We start from the raw sequence: 21215 nt of genomic DNA on the forward strand, positions 1-21215 counted from the left end.
GTCGAGCGCGGGCCATCAGCAGAAAAAGAAAATAAATAAAACAGTAAACAGCCAAAGGACGTAACTAAATGGGAGATGGATCGGTTTGTGAAAGGGAAGAGTAAAGCCATAGATGAAGTCGCACAGACCCAGGCAGGTGCTGGTCATTTAAAAGCTAAATGCATAAACTATGAGGAGGCATATCTTGCTCTCGGCTTTACTCACCATGTTTATCCCAGACGCTACAGTTGTCGCGTCGCACCGCAACAGCTCTACACTGACGCGACAAAGCAACCATTGCAAATCATTTTAACTTTGTGTCAGTACGTCATAAATAGAACAAGGCATCAGTTTAATGTCGCGCCCCGTCCAGTGTACACAGCGTCACTGATTATAATGGTTCTACTGTATTTTGACGCTCGTGTCTGGTGTAGACACTGTGTTTAATGTCGTTGGTGAGGAGGAAAGCCTGTGTGTGTCCTATGCCTTAGCGGACAGCATGAAACACACAAAAAAATTAAATAACAGAGAGAGAATAATAATAATAACAGTTATTCTCTCTATGCTATTTTTCAATGTTTCAAGTGATGCAGGTGTTTTTTTTTCCCTGTAGGTTTTTTTTTATTAAAAAATCATTAATTTTTCATAATGTTTATGAATGGGGGGGGGAGGCGACCACAACAATTTGAGAACCACTAGTCTAAAGTTAGCAGACATTTAGTGGACATTTAGCGGACATAGCAGTGTTTAGTGCAGTCCACATGTTTACATATGTTTATTACAGTGACTTTGAATGACATAAAGTAGTGTGGTAAAGCAACAGATTTGTTTTTATATTTCTGCAATCTACTTTAGTTTGTGTGATTTGTTACTGACTTTCATATTAATGTTTAGACCAGGCTTATTTAAACATAATTATTACATGCTTACAAGGTTGGAAGTTCAACAAATCAGTCAATATACTGTGATTGTAGTTGTTAAATAAAAATGTAATTCATATCAATTCATGCATCACCTAATTTCATCTTAACATATAGGCCTGGCCTACAGAAAAGAACATGTTTTATCTATCTAATAGTGTGTTGGTCATACGATACAATGATTTATAGCTTGTCTTTGTTGAATAATACAGAACATAAAGAGCTTAAAAAAATTATTGCATATTAAATCGCAATATTGGTAAAAAAAATCGCAATTAGATTATTTTCCAAAATCGTTCAGCCCTACAAAATTTGCAACACAATTTGGAGAGAACTTACATATAGGGATCCGAGATCTTGTTTAAAGCAATTCTGAAGTAAAATTTAAAGTAAGAAACAAGCCACATTGTGACATATAAAGTCACAATTTTTCACATTGTGAGATTCACAATTCTGAGAATCAAAGTTACAATTACAAGATAAAAGATCAAATGTAAATTCACATTTACAAGATATAAAGTTACATTGTAAGCTAAAAGTCACAATTACGAGAAACAACATTGCAATTATAAGCTATAAAATCACATTGCAAGAAATAAATCACAATTAGGAGTTTTAAAGTCACAGATTATGAGAAACATGATTACGAGAAACAAAGTCAAAATTGTGAAATATAATGTTGCAGTTGTGAGATATAAATTTTCTAGTGCAATATAAAATTGCATTGAGAGATACAGGGGTTGCACAAAATAATGCAAGCAATAATTTGTGTAGATGAACAGTGAAAAACAAATGTTGTAATTATATCTGTATTCATATGGGGTGCTGTGTGTACATTAATGAGGAAATTTTTTTTAACTTAAATGATTTTAGCAAATGGCTGCAATATAACAAAGAGTGAAAAATTTAAGGGGGTCTGAATACTTTCCGTACCCACTGTAAGTGTAGTATATGTGTTCAGCAGTGTTTAAAGCACTCTGTGAAATGGGTGACTTGTCAGACTTCCAAAACACACTCAAACTCTAGCTCTACTGTGCAACATGTATGTAAGATTGGGCTTAATTGTGCTTCTATTATTAGCTACTACATGTAGTTGTGGGGGGCAGTCAGCATTTTAGTGATTACGTGTTTATACACTTAACTCCTTAATATCATACGGTCTTAGAAAGCAACTCCTACAGCTGATCAGGATCAGTGTGAAAACATTTTTTTTCTCTTGTCACTAAATTTGAACAACAATCTGTTAGTTGGTTATGGTCCTATTGATGCTTTCTTTTCATCTGAACATCACCATGTGTGAGATTTATTCCATCTCAACAGTTTTGATGATAATCTCTCTCTCTATATATATATATATCTCGCTCTCTCACACGCTCTCTCTTTGATTGTATGTTGGATGTGTAAACAGGGAATTAATTTAGATTTATATGGTAACAAATATTGTTTTTATTGTTTTTAGTCAGCATAAAATGAAAATCTATTTTCAAAATGCATGTTGTAGATCTTATTGTGAATAATTCATTCTCACATATGTTTATTTATTATTTTATTTGAACCTGTTCAATCAAAATTACAACTGGACCTTCCGGTAAAATGACAGACTTCTCTCTGGTGACATAAGCTAGACTTCTCCAACCATTTAGCCCCCACCCTGCAAGATTGCATTTATCTGCCTCCACTTTTGAGTGCAATGTACACATCTCAAAATCCAATCAAGAATTGATGCATTGAACCAAATTTAAAGTCAGACCTTTTGGGTTATGCCCTCCTCAGATTTGAAACAAAGGCTCCCAGTGGAATATTGTTGCTGGTGCGTTCATTTAATAATCATTATATTTGATTTGATTTGTCTGTCTTTAAAAAATATGACCCTGGAGCACAAAACCAGTCTTAAGTCGCTGGGGTATATTTGTAGCAATAGCCAAAAATATATTGTAGGGGTCAAAACTATCGATTTTTCTTTTATGCCAAAAATCATTCGGATATTAAGTAAAGATCATGTTCCATGAATATATTTTGTAAACTTCCTACCGTAAATATATCAAAAATGTATTATCATTAGTAATATGCATTGCTAAGGACTTCATTTGGACAAATTTAAAGGCAATTTTCTCAATTTTTAAATTTTTTTTGCACCCCAGATTTTCAAATAGTTATAATATTGTTAATAATATTGTCCTATCCTAATAAACCATACATCAATGGAAAGATTATTTATTCAGCTTTCAGATGATGTATAAATCATATAAAAAAATCACACAAAAAATATCCTTATGACTGGTTTTGTGGTCCAGGGTCACAAATATTAAACAAAATTGCCAAAAGGCATACATTTACATAGAATATTTGATGTAGCATTTTATATTAATGACATCTATTTAAAAAAAATTAAAAGTGATTTATTAATGATTTATTTACATATTCTGAAAAAAATAAAATAAAAATCATATATGATTTGTTTACCCCGGGGTCTTCTTGTCTGAGGCAGGGTGTTGGGGCAGGATGGCACGTTTTCATGATTTTCAGTTTTATGCGATAACATATCATATAGTAAATACTTAGAATTCTTTCATGATTAAATGTATTAAATTTATTTCATGATATATTGACCATCCTCTGCATGGTAGCAGTAAATGCACACTGTTATTAAGGGGGACATCATCTTCCATCTTCCTCTACCAGAATTTGTGATAAAGTCATTTGTAATGTTAATCTTCCTGGTGTAAAAGCACCACATTACCAATAACATTGCCTAAAGAGTTGTTATGAAGTCAATGTTGGAGCACCACCACTAATGATAATTAAAAAGGAAATAGTTCTGCAGGACACATTTCAGGCACAAAACCAGAAATGTAAAATCAGCCATTTTGTTTCCATAGAGACAAACAATTCCGCTTCCATTTCGCTAAATCTTAACAGCCTTTTAGCAATAAATGCAATGGAACAGCATTCACGATTCAGTCAATAAACTGTGAAATAAATTAATAAAGCTTTTAGTTGGATAAACCCCAACCCAGAAAACTCCTTTGGATCTTTGAAAAGATATTCAAAAGCCTTTGGTCCAAAGCTTTAACTTCCTATTGTTGTCCACAGCCTTTGTGTGCCCTTTATCACCCATCTGCCATGATTAGTTCATTTAAAATGTGTTTCATGCATGTTGGTTATGAATAATAACCAATGGACCAGACTGCAATTCTGCCATGTTATTTAATTGTGTTTTCCCCAATCACTTTGTCAGAACAGAGGAAACCGGAATGCGTTCTGCTTCCATGCGTAGCACGATGTCTTAAATGTGAAAATGACTCCAAATAAGAGTGTCAGAAAACATCAATGTCAAGCCCTCAAAGCAAAGCAACTTGAAATGCATTTCTCTAGAAACCACAGGGGAGAACAGACAAAGAAATGTACAAATCAGTGGTTATAGGGCACTGACAGATGCTTCGAGATACCAGAAATGTTCTTAAGAGAATGATGACTGGTAGAGAAGGCCGTATGTGGTCTCATCTGTTAGAAGCACAAATTAGAAGCTCTGACATGTTATATCAGTACTGCAGATATAAATTACCAATAAAATAGAATCTATGCTCAATGGGCCTTTGGAAAGAAGATGAGTTAAATATGAAGGATGACTGATGTCATGCTGCATTGAAAAATTGTGATCATAATTTGCCCTGTTCCTTTACTCCTTCAAAGCGACAAATGGCCCAGGCATCTCTCGTAGCATAAAACTTGCCCCAACGTTCCTTTCACTTTCATTTGCCCTTACGGCTTGCTGTTTAGAGGACAGTTGAGTGCACTCTCTGTGCACATGGCATTGGCGGCCTTTGACCAGTTGGCCTCCTCATTTTTCACATTTTTCTAAAGGCTTTTAGAGTATCTTCTTCCAACCTTACAATGTAGGCTGTCTGTTTCCTTGAGGCTAAGTCAGGCTGGCCTATTTACAACCATGTGAAAGCTGTTGCGTGCTCATTGGTTTCTCATTGGGCACCATCTAGGAACATTGCAATCAGAGAGGAACACTAATTTTTCATGGAATGACATGGAACATGGACATGAGCTTCTAAATCATAGCTCACCATACTCTGGATCTTTTCCCCAATGTCAGCACTTGTGAAATGCAGCTTAAGCTGTTTGTTGACCGAATTTGGCATCCAAACTTGCCAAAAACACCTGGAGCGTACAAATAAGATCTTCGGTTGAGCTCAATAGTCATTTTTCTCTGCGTCTGCCATACTTGCTACGTCAGCAACCAGTCAGTGTCATACTTTATAGGACGTTTACCCAAAAATGAAAATTCTGAAATGAAATTTACTCACCTTTGTGTTATATAAACTCATATTGCATTCTTCATTCTGTGGAGCACAAAAGGAGAAGTGTAGCCGTCATTGCTCTCACATCTCATTCACACAGAAGGATATTCGAATGATGGGTTAGGACAAGGGTTTTCGAAGTTGCTGATGCCACGGACCCCCATATATCATGAAGCCTTTGTAACAGACCCGCATCTACGCAGCAATATATTTTCATGCATAAATACCTATAGATTTAAAAACATTATAAATGTGTGTGTACAACATAAACCTGTGGTTGTCAATTCAATATCTACAATTAATCTCATGACTGTCATCTAGTCTTTAGAAACAAATAATAAATGAACCAGTAATGAATATGAATGTAGAACCTCAGATTTTAACTTAATTTTTAACTTAACTTTAATATGTATTTATACAACAGTTAATTCTGGTCCTTGAATCTGGTTGGTCGAGCAGAAGCCAAGTGTTCTGTAACAGTACAACAGTACTAGGATTTGATACTCATAAATAATTCATTTAACACATTTTTGCTCATTTATCTTTATGATTATGCCATCGAATCATTCAACTGAACTGGTCATTTGAAAAATTGCTAATTCATTCAGGAAGGACTCAAGTGACAGTCACTGAATTATTTACTAAACTGATTTGTGGCCATAACACATTCTTGTTCGTTTAATATTTATTTAATGTTATATTAATATTATATTTTTATATTAATTATCTATTTTTCTGAAATGTTCAGTGAACACCCTAGAACCCCATTGCGGCTTCTGATTGGCCTTAGCATTCAAGAAATAAACAGATATGTCTGTAATTGGCTACACTGCTCAACATTGAAAACATTGAAAGGCTGTCTACACTAGATGCATCAAAGTGCCAGTTGCAAATCATTTGTCCTTTGTGTGAGTATGTCATAAAGGCAACAAGGCATCAGTTTATTTGTCACTCTCATTGCGCATAATTATTTCTTAGCTGTTCAGTCAACAGCACAAACTTGTGGCCCATTTTGAAATCAGGTGAGTGCGTTAGTACATATTTGAGGTTGCATATAGACTACTCGGGTTGTCGCGGATGACTCAATGTGATTGACAGCTTCAGATGCAGAGGAGTGGGCATGTTCCGTCGAAGATCCCAACACCCTCCCTCCGAAGCAGATAACACGGACCAGCATGGGCAGTGAGCTGATCCGAGTTCTCACTAAGGATGTGGAGGATCTCTGTTTGGCTTGGTTGGCTCCAGAAGAGCCTGCCTGCAGCCTCCTAGACGAGTGGTACCTGAAGGGAAGCCGTCAACGATCCTCCCGCCAGCAGCCCACCCTGTTCTTCCCAGAAGTTCACAAAGAACTCACCACGGCGGGGCGCGCCCCCTACTCGGCGTGTGTTAATCACTCTGCTTCTGCCGCTCACACCACTGTTGACGGCACTGAAGAACGAGATTATGGCAAGCTCCCCCCTCTTGAAAAGGCGGTCGCTGCGCATCTGTTCCCTCCATTGGCCCTGGGGTTGAAAGTCCATGCAGCACACCCATCTAAGCCCTGCAGGACTACCTCCGCTCTAGCAAACAGGGCTTTTTCAGCGGCTGACCATGCTGGCTCAGCGCGTCACACAATGGTGGTGCTCCAAGTGTTTTATGCCTTGTCCAAATACCCGCACTTGTGGTCTATGCACTTGACCACTTGACTACTTATATGTCGTATTTACTGTATTTGGTCCAAGTGTTCAAGTGAGCATGAAGACCACAAGTGTGTGTAGAACTTTTCATTACCTGATGGGACACACTAATAGTCTTGTAAAAATGTACACGCATTTACAGAGCTTTATTTTTATTTTCAAAATGTTTCATTTATAAACTTCTAAATGTCTGTTCAGTAGTCCCTATAACAGATGACACCATTTATTTTTGCTGTGCTTCTAATTAAGTGATAAAATGCAGTTGCAAATGTTGTACAAAATAAATATCACTACTGCATTGAAAAGGTTTCCGTGACCTCTCGCGAGATCTCGCCAAAAAGTCTCCTGCTTCTGCCGCTCACACCACTGTTGACGGCACTGAAGAACGAGATTATGGCAAGCTCCCCCCTCTTGAAAAGGCGGTCGCTGCGCATCTGTTCCCTCCATTGGCCCTGGGGTTGAAAGTCCATGCAGCACACCCATCTAAGCCCTGCAGGACTACCTCCGCTCTAGCAAACAGGGCTTTTTCAGCGGCTGACCATGCTGGCTCAGCGCGTCACACAATGGTGGTGCTCCAAGTGTTTTATGCCTTGTCCAAATACCCGCACTTGTGGTCTATGCACTTGACCACTTGACTACTTATATGTCGTATTTACTGTATTTGGTCCAAGTGTTCAAGTGAGCATGAAGACCACAAGTGTGTGTAGAACTTTTCATTACCTGATGGGACACACTAATAGTCTTGTAAAAATGTACACGCATTTACAGAGCTTTATTTTTATTTTCAAAATGTTTCATTTATAAACTTCTAAATGTCTGTTCAGTAGTCCCTATAACAGATGACACCATTTATTTTTGCTGTGCTTCTAATTAAGTGATAAAATGCAGTTGCAAATGTTGTACAAAATAAATATCACTACTGCATTGAAAAGGTTTCCGTGACCTCTCGCGAGATCTCGCCAAAAAGTCTCACGATTTATTTCCAGAACATGATGCATGATGGGATACACTAAGCCTAGAATACTGCTCCGGAGCGGTAGATTTGTGGATTTAGTGTGCGTTAAGGGCACTGCGCTTCAACATTTTTAAGACCTACGACACTTGCACACTTACTTCCTGTCGCGCACACGCGCTCTCAAGTGGCCAAGACCGCAAGTGTGGGTATTTGGACAAGGCATTTGTCTAAACTTCTCTGCACTATGGATGAGTTTTGCTGCATTCTGAGAGCTGCGCATAACGACTGACTTGGCTCTGCATGCTACTAAGGCCACTGCACAGGTGGTCGGCAAGATCATGGCCAATTTGGTGGTGCTAGAGTGCAAACTTTGGCTAAATTTAACTGAGATCAGGGACGCTGACAAGGTCACCTTCCTAGACTCACCAGTCACTACCAAGGGATTGTTTGGCCCTGCTGTGGATGGTTTTGCTGAGCGGTCTACAGTGGCACAGACGTCATCACAGACAATGCAGCACTTCCTGCCGAAGTGCTCCAGTGCAGTGGCTGTTTCAAGTTGCCAGATAGCTCCATCCTCCCAGCAGCCTGCTAAGTCAGTGCCAAGTCCATCCCAGCCTAAGTCTGAATGCTTCCTGTTTCCCAGGCGTCAATGTCCCTGCTCCAGAGTGACGTTGGATCCTGAGCCTAAGAAGCTATTCTGATCCCAACCCAGAGAGGCAGAGGAGAGGGTCAGTTCTTGACGAGGCTGGAACGCCCTCAAAGAAGTCTCGTACTCGCATTCCATCCCTCCGCTTAGCTCTGAGCGATGGGAGCTCTGTTCAGGCTGGGCCCTCCCTTCTCATTCAGCGTTTGCCCAAGCAAACTACCGGTGTGATAGCGGACCCATATACTTAAAAGAGCATTTCTCCTCTCCTCATTACCACGAATGTCAGCTCCTCTAGCGAACAGTGAGTCAGGCTTTTACAGCCATTACTTCCTCGTTCCCAAGAAATATGGCGGACTCAGGCCCAGGATCTTCGTGCAAATATGCCCCGGGGACTGTTTTTTTTATCGTTGGATCTGAAAGATGCTTACTTTCCCCCAATCACAGACCATTGTTGAGATTCATGTTCAAGGGAGTGACTTATCAATATACAGTCCTACCATTCGGACTGTCTCTGGCCCTGCACACTTTTACGAAGTGCATGGATGTGGCTATTTCCCCTCTGAGGCAGATGGGATTCTGCATCCAGCGAGTGGTCTTTCTGGGGAAAGTTATCAACTTGGCCCAGATGTGGGTATAGATTACACCGGAGTGCTCCCTAATAATTCAGCGGCTAGTGGCATCATTCAGACTCGGGACTTCACGTCCACTCAGGGCTTTCCAGAGGATGCTCGGCCTTATGTCAGCCATGTCCTCTGTGATTCCTCTGGGCCTGCTTCACATGCGGCCCCTCCAATATTGGCTCAAAGCCCATGTCCCATCCCACACTTGGCGACTGGGATGTTTCATCTCTGCATCAGAGTTGTGGCCCCTTGGAAAACCCCAAGCCTGTTTCAATCAGGTGTCCTGTTGGGACTGACCTCCAGAAGGAAAGTGGTCAAAACAGATACCTCCAACTCTGGTCGGGGAGCTCTGTACGAGGGCAGACCGTCATTCGGCTCCTGGTCAAACCTAGAGCAACACTTGCACGTCAACTGCCTCAAGATGATGGCAGTTTTTCTAGCCCTAAAAACCTTCCTGCCAGCCTTAAAGGGGCACCATGTCCTGGTCTGCTTGGACTACATGACAGTGATAGCATTTATTAATCACCAAGGCGGTCTCAGGTCACGCTCCCTTTACAGGTTGGCTCTGCGCCTCTTTTTATGGGCACAGTGTTTCCTGTTTGACACTGTAAAGCTGCTTTGACACAATCTGTATTGTATAAAGCACTATATAAATAAAGGTGATTTGATTTTGACTTGACAGTGCAATCTCCTCTCACTGTGAGGCAGGCTGAACCAAGGGGTGGACATGCTGTCAAGAGGCAATGTAGCTCCAGGAGAATGGAGACTACATCCCCAAATGGTTCAAATGATCTGGTCTGTCCTCGGGAGTGCATAGGGGGACCTCTTTGCCTCAGAAGACAACTTTCACTGCCCAGTTTACTTCTCGAAGCAGCGAGATGCCCTGGCCTACGATTGGCCCAGCGCTCGCCTGTATGCCTTCCCTCCGGTTCCCCTGCTTTCTCAAGTCATCAGACGTGTCAGGGAAGTCAGACGTTCGGTCCTCCTGGCAGCCCCACGCTGGAGGAATCAGACGTGGTTGGGCTAAACGTTTGTATGTTGTGTGGCGAAGCACTGATCAAAATTAAATGGAATCAAATGCGATTGAATATGTACAGGTTTGTGTCTCGTTATTCTATTTCAATGAATAGTTCCATGGAAGAAACAATGTGAGCATGAATAATGATGACAACATTTTCATTTTGGGATGAATTGTCCATTTTGAATGCCATTTTCACAAAGAGTCATTAAAAAGAGTAAATAACAATTCTATAACTCTAGCAATTTTGTTTGTAAAGTTTTTTTTTTTACAGGAGGCTTTGTAAATGTTGCTTTTTCACAGTTGACTGGATTGGGAATATTCTCTGTCTCTGTGGGCATATAACCAACTCCTGCACAGTCACCGCTGCAGGCCTTGAAAGCCTATAAAGCTTGCCAGGAAGACAGTACGTGATGTAAGCAGCATTCAGGACCAGCATGGCTGACTTCTCCTCATGTGCAGGAAGAATAAACAAAACTCATGCATGGCTTAACATAATACGCCTCTAATTGATGAAAGGGCTTTGTGTGCCACATATGTTGTTATGACAGGTAAAAACAGCCTTCTGGAGAACATTGCCAAGTAAGTGCTCAAGCCTGCAGGGATGAGTAGGAGGCCTCAATTTACATGAAGTAATCTCAGTGAACTTATTCATGGCTTTCATTCATCGGAAGCTTCTCCGCGGCTTTAGCTCCGTTGCAGAGAAATGGGGGAGAGTTGTCATCATTGTTTAGCTGTCATTTCTCAAATACAGCACAGTATTTATTTAAAAAAAAAATCTCTCACAGATGCAGCCGGTGCCATACCGAGTTTAAAAGCAAAGCAATGTGCTATAAATAGACTATTTTTAAAATATGGGCCTTGGTGTATTTTTATCTATGTTGTTATGACAGGTAAAAACAGCCTTCTGGAGAACATTGCCAAGTAAGTGCTCAAGCCTGCAGGGATGAGTAGGAGGCCTCAATTTACATGAAGTAATCTCAGTGAACTTATTCATGGCTTTCATTCATCGGAAGCTTCTCCGCGGCTTTAGCTCCGTTGCAGAGAAATGGGGGAGAGTTGTCATCATTGTTTAGCTGTCATTTCTCAAATACAGCACAGTATTTATTTAAAAAAAAAATCTCTCACAGATGCAGCCGGTGCCATACCGAGTTTAAAAGCAAAGCAATGTGCTATAAATAGACTATTTTTAAAATATGGGCCAGGCTAGCATAGCCCATAAGGCTTTGGTGTATTTTTATCTTTTTTTTCTTGTTTTGACTGCGCTGTTGTTGTTTTTCATCCTTCCAAGTTGTGATTTAATCTGTCTAAACTCATCCCTGACCCCTGAAGTGACCTGCTCAATGAATCAAGAATGCAACTCTTCAAGGAATGACAGATTCATATTTGGGCTGTCTAGGAAATGTCTGGTGCAAGTCTGACAAAGAAACATGAAGTCAACCCAACGTTTAGAGACACTGTCATTCAAGTGAGATACATTTATTTTGTTGGACAAAAGGAACTGGAATTCAGTATACAATGACAAGTGAGGGATTTGACAGCAAATACCTTCTGGTTCATGGCTGGAGCAAAAAAAATTAAGAATTTAATCAGGTCTATCGGTTATGGTCAGTATACAATGACAAGTGAGGGATTTGACAGCAAATACCTTCTGGTTCATGGCTGGAGCAAAAAAAAATTAAGAATTTAATCAGGTTTATCGGTTATGGAATGTTTGTTCCATAAGTTACTTACACACTATCTGTCTTAGTAATGTATGACTGGTAGTTGCACTAATGATTGTATTTGTCTTAACAATGACTTAAAGTGTGTGTGTTTAACAAAATGTAAACATATTACTGTTTGTGAACTATTACTTAACATTTCTATCACTATCATATATGCATGCATGCATGCAAAAAAAAAAAGAAGATGAACAGTTATCCAAATATTCTAAGTGATATTTCATAATTAAGCAATAAGGTACAAAAGATGGCTATATTGTGAATATAGTCACGGCTAAAAAGGCACAAAATGCTGTGGAACAATAGAGTTCAATTAGATAACATTGGAGTTTTCATTGTTATTTTATGTTAGCAAGTTTTAATACAGCTGTGTATTAGGTATGTTTAAAATCAATTATTAAACATTATTAACATTAATGGACCTCACATGGGAACACTAGGAAAATATTTTATTAATTCTCTTGTTGGATTATTGTCATAATTTCTTGGCAGTTGGTAGATTAAATGTATCAAGTATGGGTCAGTCAGAGGTTTAAAAGGTTAATTTTGAGTGTCCTTTAGCTTATTTTAGTGAATTTAACAATATAGACATCATTAGCTTTGCTTACCTTGATTATCTCATGAACCACAGATCAACTGTTTAATTTTCACACCCACTGAGTATCATAATAAAATATCATAATAAATCTTCTGTTAACAAGTGATGAGCTGGCCCTTCAAAATTAATGCGTTTCTTTGAGCACTGTGTCGAATTTGATTTAACAATTTGATGTGTTGCATGAGCACCCTCATTTATGCTGCTTACGGATAATCTGCCAACAAACGCCCTCTGCAAACATCCCTTACACGGTCCAAGGCCAGATGTGAAGGTGAAGAACAACAACACCATTAAAAAAAACTATTAAATAAAATAATTTAATAGTGTGTTGTAGGAAGCAGCAATGTCAGTAGAAAAATGACCTTTGAGAGTAAACTGCCTTGAGATTCTCACAAATGAAAGTAATTTATTCGAGTTTAGCACCAGGAGGAGCATTTAATGTTTTTTCTTTTTCTTTTTCTAAAGGAAATAGCAAATGCAAGCAAAATATCTATACACCCCTATACAGTCATTTACACAAACACAGAAATGAAAAATAAATAAATAATAATAATAACTTTCTTGCTGACTGAACCAAACCTTGTTTTGTTTTGTTTTGATGACAGAATGTTGGATCACAGCACAACTTAATTTAGATTTTTATCATGCAGAAATGTACATTACTGTACACACTAAAAACATGTCATTATATCTACCCATTTTAAGCAATTTCAGTTTAAAATATTATTAAACAAGTGCCATGAGCTTACTGTTGTTTAATTATCAATAACATATTAACTTTTTTTATTTTTAACTTATATTCAGGTGGAATGTTAAGTAACACCAACATAAATATTTGTCTTATGTGTTAATGAGTATGTAAAATTGAGTAATAATTCAAATTGAGTTTATAAAACTAAAATGGTCACACTTTAGTTTAGGGACCAATTATCACTATTTACTAACTATCAACTATGACTTTTACCCCAATAAACTCCTAATTTGCTACTTATTAATATGGTAATTGTAAAGTTAAGGCATGGGGTTAGGTTCAGGGATATAGAATATGATAATGCAGAATAAGGCATTAATATGTGCTTTATAAGTACTAATAAACAGCCAATATGCTAGAAATAGGCATGCTAATAAGCAACTAGTTAATAGTGAGAACTAGTCCCTAAACTAAAGCATTGTGACGATCGGCCTTACTGGTTGATGTTACAATTGATAAAATGGGGTCAGATTAAAACTTTGTGAGGTTAGGAGTGTTTAAAAAGATGAAATAAACAACAGACATAGAATGATTAAATAAAGTATATTTACAATATTCACAAGGAACTTAAAACAACACAATAAAACTACTTAGGCTGTCAAAAGCGTGGAGTCTATTTGCACCATACCCTAAAACATTCCATAAAAAATTTAGCGTGTTGCCAGTCCCGAAGTGAATGTAAAAAGTGTCCACCAGTGTGTACACAAAAGTCCACAGCTAACACCTCTATTAAATCTGAATAAGATATAGATATATTCTATGTAGATCTATCTATAAGCGGAGTACTGCGTAACAAGCTCCATGCCTGAATTGCATTCAAACCAAGATCTTTACTGTCATCCATTTTAAGCCCACTTGGCCTGTTTTTTCTTTCAAGGTAACCGTAATTAAAACTTTGAACTTGTTCACTCAACTCTTTAACGGACAACACATTTTTAACCAAATGCTGATAAACAAGTTTCAGTTCATACTGCACCACACCTTCTAGCAAATCATGCATTATGTCAACTGCATAGTTCTCAGAGATTTTGAAGAACTGCAATGTATTAAGAAAACAATTTTTTTTCACCCCAAAAACGGAGGTCTCTGGATTTTCAAGTAATGCATTACAATAAACTGCATGTAAATCATTTGAACGAAGAATCAAATTTGGGTCATCATCAGTGAAAACAGTCTGAAAGTCACTTTTCACAGTTAGACAAAATGGAGAAAACCAGGCACTGCTCATCACCTGTCCAATACAGTCCCAACAGTGAAGCATGGTGGTGGCAGCATCATGCTGTGGGGGTGTTTTTCAGCTGCAGGGACAGGACGACTGGTTGCAATTGAGGGAAAGATGAATGCGGCCAAGTACAGGGATATCCTGGACGAAAACCTTCTCCAGAGTGCTCAGGACCTCAGACTGGGCCGAAGGTTTACCTTCCAACAAGACAATGACCTTAAGCACACAGCTAAAATAACGAAGTAGTGGCTTCACAACAACTCTGTGACTGTTCTTGAATGGCCCAGCCAGGGCCCTGACTTAAACCCAATTGAGCATTTCTGGAGAGACCTAAAAATGGCTGTCCACTAACGTTTACCATCCAACCTGACAGACCTGGAGAGGATCTGCAAGGAGGAATGGCAGAGGATCCCCAAATCCAGGTGTGAAAAACTTGTTGCATCTTTCCCAAAAAGACTCATGGCTGTATTAGATCAAAAGGGTGCTTCTACTAAATACTGAGCAAAGGGTCTGAATACTTAGGACCATGTGATATTTCAGTTTTTCATTTTTAATAAATCTTCAAAAATGTCAACAATTCTGTGTTTTTCTGTCAATATGGGGTGCTGTGTGTACATTAATGAGGAAAAAAAAATAACTTTAATGATTTTAGCAAATGGCTGCAATATAACAAAGAGTGAAAAATTTAAGGGGGTCTGAATACTTTCCGTACCCACTGTATATACAGCATATATATTATTTCTTTTCTTTGAATCTCTTTGCAAAGTTCACATTATCATTATTCATTTTGCAGACGCTTTACTGCAAAGCAGTTTAGAAATTTAGCAAAGAGACCTTTCAAAGATATACATTTATGTATGTTCTGGGAATTGAACCCATGACCTTGGAATAGTGCCATGCAGTGGTGCTACAGAACTTTAACTTACAATGCTGCTACTTTCAGACAACCTGCTTTGTCTGCACCACACACGCCAATGTTTATCACAGCTCAGACAACCTTTTCTGTTATGAAAATATCAAAGTCACACATTGCTACTCAGTGTTTGAATCAGAGAGGGACCAGAGGGATTGAGGCCCATGCAGTAGTTCCAGTCCAATTGTATCTCAACGTGTTATTTAAAAGTGTCATTACAACAGAGTTGACAATAATAGCTACAAACTGCTGTTTTTTATATTTCATATTAGGAGTGTAACGATCCATCGATATGGATCGATAAATCGACCAAATGTCGATGCAACACGTAAAAAAATCGATACCTGTAGTATAAATAGTAACCTTTATTTTTACACTGTCCACATTTTCATGCAATGTCCGTCAAAATATTATCGGCAACGTGTGCATTCTGATTTAAACTCACCTATCAGGGCTCGATAATAAGGGCGAGCATAAATGATGCTCGAGACAGTTGATGGAGAGATATAAAAATGCAGTGTTCAAATTGTTAAATAAGCAGTAAGAAAATAGTATGTAAACTGCATAAGATATATCTGAATTAATACAGGACACATATAAGATATTTACCAGAAAGTGCTTTCTAAAAGCTGTTTAATTCCAAATATTGGGCCCCTCAATTGCTTTGGTACAATTTGAAAGCAGCTGATTGTGCCTAAATGTAATCAGTTGATGTGAATGGCAGCCACATCACAGCCTTTATGTGATGGTCCCAAGGTGATCTTGGCTTTTTAAATCAATTCCACTTTTGTCGCAGCTTCTCTTTTACCCTTCAGAAAATATGCTCATCCAATCAACGAGGGCACACTCAAAGGGTTATGGGAGCCAGAGTGTTTGCCAACACATTGCTTTCATCTAATCAGGAAGAGCAATAACAGCTGAAATCTGTCCAATCTCATAGCCAAAGCAAATTTAGTGCAGGGCCAAGACTTGTCTGCACAGTAAAATATTTCCCGGATGTTACACCATTTAAACGTAATATCTGAGAATAAAATACTATTCAGAATTGTACTGCATTAATTGTTCTTCAGCTTTGGAAATATGTTATTTAAATAATAATAATAAGCTGTAGACTTGGAAGTAAACGCTACTGCTCTCAAAGGGTTATGGGAGCCAGAGTGTTTGCCAACACATTGCTTTCATCTAATCAGGAAGAGCAATAACAGCTGAAATCTGTCCAATCTCATAGCCAAAGCAAATTTAGTGCAGGGCCAAGACTTGTCTGCACAGTAAAATATTTCCCGGATGTTACACCATTTAAACGTAATATCTGAAAATAAAATACTATTCAGAATTGTACTGCATTAATTGTTCTTCAGCTTTGGAAAAATGTTATTTAAATAATAATAATAAGCTGTAGACTTGGAAGTAAACGCTACTGCTAAATTCTGAAGAAAAAAAAGTTTAAATTATTGGACCAAAAACCTCTGCATGTAATAACCTAGAACACTGTCTAACACTTGATGGCTGCCCTGTCAATTCTCCATCATCAGTTAGAAACCAAAGTGTGCTATTTGATAGCAATCTTTCCTTTGAAAATCATGTTTATAGCATTTGTAAAAGCACATTTTTCCATCTTAAAAATTTATCTAAATTACAACCTATGCTCTCAATGTCAAATGCAGAAACGTTAATTCATGCGTTCATGACTTCAAGGTAAGATTATTGTAATGCTTTATTGGGTGGTTGCTCTGCATGCTTAATAAACAAACTCCAGCTGGTCCAAAATGCAGCAACTAGAGTTCTTACTAGAACCAGGAAGTATTACCATATTAGCCCAGTTCTGTCAACTCTGCACTGGCTCCCTATTGAACAACGAATACATTTTAAAATCTTGCTAATTGCTGATAAAGCCCTCAATGGTTTAGCTCCTTAATACTTGAGTGAGCACATATAACATTATAGTCCTTCACGTCTGCTGCGATCCCAAAACTTTGGTCATTTTGTAATACCTAGAATATCAAAATCAACTGTGGGCTGCAGATCCTTTTCCTATTTAGCGCCCAAACTCTGGAACAATCTTCCTAGCGTTGTTCGGGAGGCAGACATACTGTGTCAGTTTAAATCTAGATTAAAGACTCATCTATTTAACTTGGCATACACATAATACACTTTCACATTTCTATAATTCAAATCCGTTAAAGGATTGTTAGGCTGCATTAATTAGGTCAACTGGAACCGGGAACACTTCCCATAACACCAAGATGACCTCTACAGCCCTGAATGTCAGCGGAGACCATGTCAACTAGATGCGCTACAGAGACAGTTCCCCTGTGAAGACCTCATCACCTCGACAACAATCGGCAAAAGACCACGGGAACCAGGCAAGTTCTCTGCATCTGTGTAGCAGCCTTTAATTAAACCACGCCATGCTGGTTTTGTATGGCCAGAGCAGAACTGCCCCCCCGACTGAGCCTGGTTTCTCCAAAGTTTTTTTCTCCATTTCTGTCACCGATGGCGTTTTGGTTCCTTGCTACTGTCGCCTTTGGCTTGCTTAGTTGGGGACACTTGACTGATTGCACAGACACTATCGGAAGAGAGCTGTACTAGATGATGACATCACTGAACCATCAATGAACTGACTTTAGCTGGAAAAAATGACTCTTTGTTATTGTCTTCTTGCATTATTGACAAACTAGTAAAGTCAAGTCAAGTTTATTTGTACAGCGCTTAGGGAATTAATTATTATTAATTAATTCAGGTTTTGAGAGGACTCGAATCTGAAAATTCGAAGTCAACCCGATTAGAACTGATTTCAAATTTTAATAGTTTACACCTTATCAACGGTCGTCCAGCGAGACGTTAATGTCTGTGTATCTTAACAAACTGACTATGGGTATTTTCCTTGGCCACAGGTCAATACGATTATGATCATTTGTAAAACCCAAAGTTTTAGCAAGATATTCGCTACAGTTCTCTTACTTGCGACCTCAGAAAATCACAAAGTAGAGATTTGTCTTATGTTTACTGCTTAAATAGTTCAGCACCTATTTCAGCGGATAGGAGACCTTGTTCGTACTTGCGTTTTGGGTGACAGCCGAAAAGCTGAGTTTTCCTCGTTGCCTGAGGGAGTCCCGGCTTTTGATTGGTTGTTGATCTGGCGCCTGAATGACATTTGGACGACGTCCTTTTGGGAGAGCTCTCGTTGGATTAGTTGGTTGCGGGGTTACGGAGGAGCCTCGAAGTTCGTCTGAGAGAGTCTGCTTTAGCAAGACTTTGCGTTCTGCAGAGTTACGAAGCTTCAATGGAGTAGTTGAGTTCTTAGATGGTCGATCACCTGATGGTTCAGCTTGTGAGCACAAGTTAGAGTGCTCTCCACATGGCGACAAGGCCTTGCTCGGGAAAGCAAGTAGTGAAGAGGCTGCGTTCGGGAGAGCAAGCGGCAAAAGCCTTCACTCGAGAGAGTAAACAGCGAGAAGCAATTGAATCTGTGTTGCAGTGGGGTTTTGATCCGTGGCATACGTCCAACCTATGGCGCGATCTTCCAATCGGCTTCTTGCAAGGCGGAGCGTGCATACATTAACAAGAGGCTTCGATTCATCACATGAGGACTCCTATAAAAGTTGTGTTAATACTTCCACAAAGTCTCTTAAATGCAAGTATTGTACATACTATAAAAGTTTACTTCATTTCAACATTCTGCATTTGTCGTGCCCATTCGTTCAAGATTAAACTTCACATATTACACACATTTTAATAACCTTATTTCCTAAAAAGGGAAATAAACACTGATTAAAGTTGCACCGATTACATGAAACACGTCAAGCATATATATAAGACATACAACATGTTATTTGTGAATCTGGTTGCCCTGTTATGCGCATAAATTATTATCTGTTGAAATTGTCTGTTGTAAGTTCCGTGTCCCTTTGTCTGTAACAGGAGAAACATGTGCTTTCTGAAAGTAGTAAAAAGATGCGTCCCTTTTTTGGAATGCAACGGGGGGAAAGGGGAGGTGTCCTGAGGTCATGCCCATGTCACGAGTTGTGTGTCTGCCATTCTTCTCCTGGACAGGGAACTCTTAATCTGTCGCTTTCTGTTTATCGGATTTAGCAATTTATGCGTTAAACGGTCATGGGGTCCAGGTGAGTCTGTTGCTGGAACATTTCCAGATACCATGTTCTTTGTTCTGTTGTTTATTAGCTGGTTTATTTATGCTGAAGCAGGTCAACGTTAAACTGCCCATATGGTCCCTGAAAGCCCGTAAAAAAAGATAGTTTGTATCCTAGTTTGAGTTAGGGTTTAAGCAGTTCAGATCCCCTAAGGGGTAAGGACCAGGCCTTGACCGGAAGCAGGTCCAGACAATTAGGTGCCTTGTTGATCATTGATCTTCTTTACAACCGCAGATAGCTGGGGAAGAGAGTCCTTAGGCTAAGATGGAAGAATGCTGTTTTTGTAACATGGGAAATATGATTTTCAAAAGACAAGTTGCTATCTAATATAACACCCAGATTTTTGACTGTAGAGGAAGTAACCGTACATCTGTCTAGTTGCAAATTGTAATCCACGAGTTTCTGTGTACTGTATTTTGGTCCAATAAGTTATATCTCTGTCTTATCCGAATTTAATAGTAGAAAATTATTGGTCATCCAATCTTTTACATTTTTAACACATTCTGTTAGCTTAGATAATTTAGAAGTTTCATCTGGTCTTGTTGAGATTTATAGTTGAGTATCATCGGCATAACAGTGGAAACTAATCCCGTATTTTCTAATAATATTATCAAGGGGCAACATGTACAGGTGCATCTCAATAAATTAGAATGTTGTGGAAAAGTTAATTTAGTTCAGTAATTCAACTCAAATTGTGAAACTTGTGTATTGAATTGAAGTAGTTTAATTCTTTGGTTCTTTTAATTGTGAAGATTTTGGCTCACATTTAACAAAAACCCACCAATTCACTATCTCAACAAATTAGAATATGGCCAATCAGCTAATCAACTCAAAACACCTGCAAAGGTTTCCTGAGCCTTCAAAATGGTCTCTCAGTTTGGTACACAAGGCTACACAATCATGGGGAAGACTGCTGATCTGACAGTTGTCCAGAAGACCATCATTGACACCCTTCACAAGGAGGGTAAGCCACAAACATTAATTGCCAAAGAAGCTGGATGTTCACAGAGTGCTGTATTCAAGCATGTTAACAGAAAGTTGAGTGGAAGGAAAAAGTGTGGAAGAAAAAGATGCACAACCAACCTAGAGAACCGCAGCCTTATGAGGATTGTCAAGCAAAATCAGTGGTCCAAAGTCCTCTTTTCAGATGAGAGCATGTTTTGTATTTCATTTGGAAACCAAGGCCCTAGAGTCTGGAGGAAGGGTGGAGAAGCTCATAGCCCAAGTTGCTTGAAGTCCAGTGTTAAGTTTCCACAATCTGTGATGATTTGGGGTGCAATGTCATCTGCTGATGTTGGTCCATTGTGTTTTTTGAAATCCAACGTCACTGCACCCATTTACCAATACATTTTGGAGCACTTCATGCTTCCTTCTGCTGACCAGCTTTTTGAAGATGCTGATTTCATTTTCCAGCAGGATTTGGCACCTGCCCACACTGCCAAAAGCACCAAAAGTTGGTTAAATGACCATGGTGTTGGTGTGCTTGACTGGCCAGCAAACTCACCAGACCTGAACCCCATAGAGAATCTATGGGGTATTGTCAAGAGGAAAATGAAAAACAAGACACCAAAAAATGCAGACGAGCTGAAGGCCACTGTCAAAGAAACCTGAGCTTCCGTACCCCCTCAGCAGTGCCACAAACTGATCACCTCCATGCCACGCCGAATTGAGGCAGTAATTAAAGCAAAAGGAGCCCCTACCAAGTATTGAGTACATGTACAGTAAATGAACA

Source organism: Sinocyclocheilus grahami, unplaced genomic scaffold (genome assembly GCF_001515645.1).
Source record: "Sinocyclocheilus grahami isolate Dianchi unplaced genomic scaffold, SAMN03320097.WGS_v1.1 scaffold91.1, whole genome shotgun sequence".
NCBI lineage: Eukaryota > Metazoa > Chordata > Actinopteri > Cypriniformes > Cyprinidae > Sinocyclocheilus > Sinocyclocheilus grahami.